The sequence below is a fragment of the Amblyraja radiata genome, chromosome 23 (genome assembly GCF_010909765.2).
Source record: "Amblyraja radiata isolate CabotCenter1 chromosome 23, sAmbRad1.1.pri, whole genome shotgun sequence".
In the NCBI taxonomy this organism is placed as follows: Eukaryota; Metazoa; Chordata; class Chondrichthyes; order Rajiformes; family Rajidae; genus Amblyraja; species Amblyraja radiata.
Window position 1 is genome coordinate 14,072,689 of NC_045978.1, and position 6,706 is coordinate 14,079,394.

The 6,706-nt window shown below is 40.4% G+C and overlaps 1 non-coding gene across 1 annotated transcript; it reads left to right on the forward strand.

Moving 5' to 3' along the window:
• The first annotated feature begins 509 nt into the window (after positions 1-509).
• On the forward strand, positions 510-681 carry LOC116986547. The gene has a single exon (XR_004415516.1). It is a non-coding gene; the product is annotated as a U1 spliceosomal RNA (small nuclear RNA).
• The last annotated feature ends 6,025 nt before the right edge of the window (positions 682-6,706 follow it).

Here is a 6,706-nt window from a genome sequence, read left to right on the forward strand (position 1 = left end):
TGTACAAACAGCGTACAAACAAGCAACCAATGTCAGCTTCGAACCTGGGTATCTGGCGCTGTAAGACAGTGGCTCTACCACTATGCCACCATGCCGCCTTGATCATCATGAGATTTTCAAATCTGTTTGGATGGAAGATTATTGATTTTCCAAAGAGTTTTCTAATGGTTGGAATGGTGAGAAGAGAAGAAAAGAATTGTAATCAGCGGCTGGTCATTAAAACAGTCCACAGATCTTTACCTTCTTAATCATCAGCTAAATTTCATTTTACAGTTATAGAGCATTTATAATTTCTAAAGGTCATGTGAGCAGGAGCGTTTCCTTGCAAGCTGGCAGATGAGATGTATGCAGGGGGTGCATTCTACAATGATGCTGAGCCTGTATTGATAAAGAGCTAATTAGGCGACCTATTGAAAATCTTTCCTGCAGTTCTAATTAATATCGTTCTTCCACTCCAAATCGACACACAAACCTTCAAATCTTTTCAAGAGAACTCTAAGCCCCACACAATATACACCTGGCAGGGGAGTATCGGTGGTCACGCTGGCCGCTCTCCCAAGGCGAGACTATCCCATTGCGCTTCGGGTGTGCTGATGCCTGCAAGTCCCCAAATGCAGGACATCGACATATGACTATAAAACACTCTTGATTCTTGACTCTTGGCTGCTTCTGCATAAGGGCAGCACGGTGGTGAAGTGGTAGAGTTGCGGCCTTACAGCGCCAGAGACCCGGGTTCAATGCTGACTACTGTTGGTTACTGTCTGTACGGAATTTGTACATTCTCCTTGTAATCGTGGGTTTTCCCTTGTTGCTCTGGTTTCCTCCCACACTTCAAAGGCATACAGGTTTGTAGGTTAACTGGCCGGTAAAAATTATAAATTGTTCCTTGTGTGTTGGATAGTGCTAGTGTACGGGGATGAATGGTCGGTGCGGACTCAGTGGGCCAAAGGGCCTGTTTCCGCGCTGTATCTCTAAACTCTAAAAACTCTAAATATAACAAAAGAACAGCAGATATGGAAATATTCAGCCAGATAATCAGCACTTGAAAGTATCTATGTGATAATCATGTCCTCAAAAATACTCCATAAATGACAATGTTTTTTCAGAAGAGGAGGCCTCTGAATGACAAGCCAACTGCGTTCCTGTAAGATTTATGTGCATAATACTCCTGAAAAATCTAGCACAGAACAATAGCACATCAGGTAAAGTGTTGCCTCACAGCTCCAACAACCTGGCTCAATCTCCAGTACTAGGTGCCACGGTTTCCTCCTATGTCCCAAACCCAACGAGGGTTACTACTTTAATTTTCCAATGCAAATCGTCCCTAGCTTATGCTGTGTGAATTACAGCTGATCCTGTGTTCCATTACTGATCCAGGCAAAATATTTCACATGATGAAGGGCTTTGATAGTGTTAATGAGTGAGGAAATCAGAACTAGGTGCAATGCTATGAAAGTAAAAACAAAACTAGAACAATTGTAAAGTGGAATTGGAGGACCTTGCACATTGTGAAGGGAACTTTGCTACAAGTTCAGGAATTGAAGCATTGATCATCTGTGATCATATTGGATGATAGGATGGGTTTCAGGGTCAGAGTGATCTACTCCTGAACCAGAAGGACAAATTTTATGCACAGAAACCTTAGAATACAGCAAGGTGATAATGATCAGACAGCTTCAATTACGTCAGGTGAGGCAAAAATGTGATGAAGACAATGTGGCTGCTTTTCCTTAAAACAGAGCCTGGGGATATCTTATGTTCCAGAGGGCAGACGGGGTCTTTGATAAATCTTAGGTCTGGATGATGACCTCTCCAATCATATAAAACTCCCTCAACTCTGATGCAAAAGCAAATCCATGCAAATACTGCGAGTATAAAATTAAAGCGTGGAATGCTGAAAATAGCCGGCAGCTCGGGCTGCACCGAGACAAGATAAGTTGATTTCTGGTTTCATCAAAATTTAAAATGTTAAAAGCATAACTATTGTTGAGCATGTGAAAATTGAAATGATGTTCGAGCAAAAATGAGAACTTCTTCCCAATGCCCAAGACTGTCAATTTATATCAGTGCCCAAGGGTCTTGAATAGAACTTAAGCCAACAACATTAGAGAGAACATTGGCATTGCTTCCTTCAAGGGATCACGATACAATACACCTTTTTCATTCAACAGCAGCGAATACAAGAAGGACATTTCAACGTTTTTTTTGCATTGACACAGTTGGGCCTTAATTGTCATTCATTTCCAAAGAGAATCAGATAGAAGCTTATCTCGGTCTTTTTTTGAGCCTCGCATTAACACTGCTTAAACAATGTATGTCCTCAAAGATAGCCTGGCACAGCTCAAACCAGGCCTCAAACTGCATTAACAAAGATGTGCGAGTTGATATAATATCAATCTGGGTAAATATTTAACACGAGAAATTGGAGGAACAGCACCTCATATTCCGCTTGGGGAGTCTGCATCCTGGTGGCATGAACATTGAATTCTCACAATTCTGTTAACCCTTGCTGTCTCCTCTCCTTCCTACCTTAGCCCTCGGGCTCCTCCTCCTCCTTTTTCCTTTCTTCTCCCCGCCTCCCCCCACCCCCTATTTGGTTTTGGCCCAAAACATTGCCTATCTCCTTCGCTCCATAGATGCTGCTGCACCCACTGAGTTTCTCCAGCATTTTTGTGTACCTTTGGTAAATATTAATGTTTTTTCATTAGTTTCAGGTATTGTTAATGAATTCTAAGGGTTTCAAGCAATGTAATTAGCTTATACATTATTCAGTGGTGTTTTGTCCAATACAAGTGTCCTAATACTGGGTTTGGGGTGAAAAAAGAAACGGCATGGATAAACTTGGATCTCATAAATTGAACAGTGACCTGACTGCATGCATGCATGCATAGATTGGCAATACTCACCTCATTACAGAACCAGTGATTGTCGCATCCAATTTACACCCAATAAATTTATATAACTTTTATCAATTTCTATTTTCTCCACATTATTTTTCAAACCTTGCTCTCAAAAAATAAAATTGAGTATTTGCTGCTGAATAATGGAATGTTACCCATTCTTGTGATTCTGCATTGATCTTACTATGACCTTAGTCTGCTGCCAATACAAAAAAAAATCTATTAGGAATACTTAAATGAATTGTGTAATGCATTAGCATCTATTACTACATGACAAGCACAAAAAGGACATCCAAGACACGATTCAGTGACATTGACCTCTGTTGAAACATTTACTTTTATTTAGGATGCAGAAATATCCTTTCTCAGCTAAATGCCACTGAATTTAGATTCATCATGTTCAGTGCAGTTTCTATTTATACCATTTTCATGATCAGTTTGATCATCCTCACATGCAAGACAATGTATGTAGTAAATGTTCAATATTATTATTGTACCATACAAAGACTATTAGGCTTTATATACTGAGGTATCATAGAATATAAAACATAGAACATAGAATGGTGCAGCACAGCAACAGGCCCACAATGTCTGTGATTTAGTTTAGAGATACAGTGCAGAAACAGGCCCTTTGGCCCACCGAGTCTGCGCCGACAAGTGATCCCCGCATATTAACACTATCCTACACACACAAGGGACAATATTTCTTAACATTTACCAGCCAATTAACCTACATACCTGTACGTCTTTGGAGTGTGGGAGGAAACCGAAAATCTCAGAGAAAACCCATACAGGTCACGGGGAGAACGTAAAACTCCGTAAAGACAGTACCCGTGGTCGGGATCGAACTCGGGTCTCTGGCGCTGCATTCGCTGTAAGGCAGCAACTCTACCGCTGTACAACCATGCCGCTCAATAAATGGACTTAATGCCAGGACCAATTCGAATATGCCTGCAAATTATCCATATCCCTCAATCTAATGCATATCCATATGCCTATTAAAAAATATTTTCAGTGTCACTATCATATCTGCCTCCACCACCGCGCCCGTTCCAGGCACAAAAAAAACTGTTAAAAAAAACTTGACCCGCATATTTCCTTTAAAATTTGTCCTCTCATCTTAAAGCAAGGCATCACTCCTGAATGAGCTGAGTGCTTTCTATGCTCACTTCAAAAGGGAGAGCACTGATGTGCCTTCTTGATCACCATAGCCCCAGACCACATTAAAGCTCTTGAACACTGTCCAACACATAACCACCTACCTTAACAATTATGAAGGGCTGAGTTGATATGCACTTCAGTTTTTACACTATTACAGTCATGTAGTATTATGGATATTAATGTATTGTATTGTTGATCATTATATATTTATTTGTGTGTTATTGTGTCAATGGGCCTGTAATGCTGCAGCAAGTAAGAAGTTCATTGTTCTATTGCTGGTATAGATGAAAACTAAACACTGCTGAATCTCTTTAAAAAAAATCCTAATAACCTGCTCCATGCATCTGCTCATCAATGACTGGACTCAGTATGTTTAGTGCTTGGAGACATCTGCTTAAATTGAATCAGCGTTACTCTTTCCTTTAGCTGTAGAGGACAGGCAACTACTGCCTCTTCAATATATGAATGAAGCAGATAGACCCTTCATATTGAGAATGTGAAAGTTCCAAGCCTGAAAGATGGGATGAAATTCAAAGCAATAGATTTGTTTAGCTGCTGAGCATCCATTAGTGTTTGTTAGGAAAGAGTTAAATTACAAACCTTGAGCAGTGATTCCTTGGACTACCATCACATAGATACATAGACAATAGGGGCAGGAGTAGGCCATTCAGCCCATTGGGCCAGCACCGCCATTCAATGTGATCATGATTGAGTTGTTACTTTAAATTGAAGGATGCTTGTGGAGAGGAGAGGGGCCCAGCATTAGTGATGGGGAAACAGATAGCCTGTACATTTTGACCAGAAGAGCTTGAGTAAATTAAATAAGGTGGATACCATGAAGAATCAACCAGCTGAGAAATAAACAGGGGAGATTGATGAAAGAAAGTGCTTTGTTGACATGCATGTATTAAAGGGGTATAAAATAGCCTGGGGTGGGGGGGGGACTTTCTATAGTTGGGACTTCATCCTCAGATCAGGTTACCATGTAGTGAGACCAGACAGGGTGATCTAAATGGTTTTTATTAACAAAACGCAAACAATCCGGTTGGCGCCACGATGTGAGTGGAATCGCGCCATTACAGCTCCGAAAAAAACTGTATTTAAAACGGGGGTAAAAGGGTCAAACAAACGCACTTACCACAGGAGATCGATTGTGAACGGCTCCGGCAGCGTTTAAAAGGTGCGTGACGTCATCAGGCGCGCGATTTTAAGAAGAAATTATGACCCAGCGCTCCCCCACCCCCACCGCTGGAAAAAAATCTACGAGAAGGGAAACTGGCCTCAGCTCTGGAGCTGCTGCTGCTTCTGCTTCTCAAGAAGATATCTCACAGAGGAAAGCTGAAATGGAGGAACTTAAGACTACCATTCTAGGTGAGATAAAGAAGCAGAGGAAGGAGTATATGGAGGAGATAAAGAAGCAGAGGAAGGAGTATATGGAGGAGATAAAAAGTTTAAAAGCGGATATGCTGGTGTCTCACGAGAAAAATAAAGAAGATAAAGAAGACTTAATAAAACAAGTTATAACGACGGTAAAAAGTATGATGGATGAGTGGAAGGAAAAGGCTAATGCCGAGTTACAAACTCAAATTGAGGATGTAAAGGAAATAGCTGCTGGGATGGAAAGAAAGCTGGATGACAAGATAGATCCTACTATAATTTCGCTAGACCAACAAGGCGAAGCAATTAAAGAGCTAACTAAAATTGCTGAAGTGAACACTAAGGAGACCGAAAAACTCCGTGCCGAGAACAAACGCCTCTTAGAATTATTACATAAAACAAACGAGAAATGTATCGATCTGGAGGGACGCCAACGCCGTAAAAATTTGCGTATAGTTGGTCTGAGCGAAGGTCGTGAGGGGAGTCAAGATCCTCGAAAATTTGTTGCAAAACTTTTAATGGACATTTTGAATTTGGATCATGAACCCCTGTTGAGTCGTGCACATAGGGCTCTAAGACGGGCCCCTGGGATAGGTTCATCGCCCAGACAAATGATTGTAAAAGTGGCCTTTGACCATGTCTTCGAAGAAATGATGAAGATAATAATAAAAAAGAGAAACCTGAAATACGAGGGAGACAACATCAGTATTTTTAGAGACTTCCCTGCAGAAGTGGCCAAGAAAAGAGCTCTATTTAAAGAAACAAAAGGTATTCTGAGGAATGTACAGAATACTAAGAATCTGAGATATGGCTTGATGTACCCAGCAATACTGAGAGTAACTTATGATGACAAGGAATATCGTTTCGTTAAGCATACTGAAGCATTGAAATTCGCCCGAGGCATACAGCAGAAGCCAGAAGATGAAGAGAGAGAAGATGCGGAGGAAGAACCCGAGGGAGAAGGAGAGGACTGAACTTTTATCATCGACCTGTGGTTATGAAATACTCACTTAGAAGGAAGTGGAATAATGGGCATTTAGTAGTAGTTCTGTATTAATTATTAGAAAATATTTGATTATTCCATGATAATAGTATTACATATTATAGTATTAAATACAATTGATATTAGTAATTAGCAAATAGTAATATGAATAATAGAAATAATTACTAAGTACTAAGTATATAAAGTTAGTACCCCACCCCAATATATATAGCATTTGAGATAGGAGCTGGTATAATCAACATCTTTTTTTTATTAAAAAAACGGA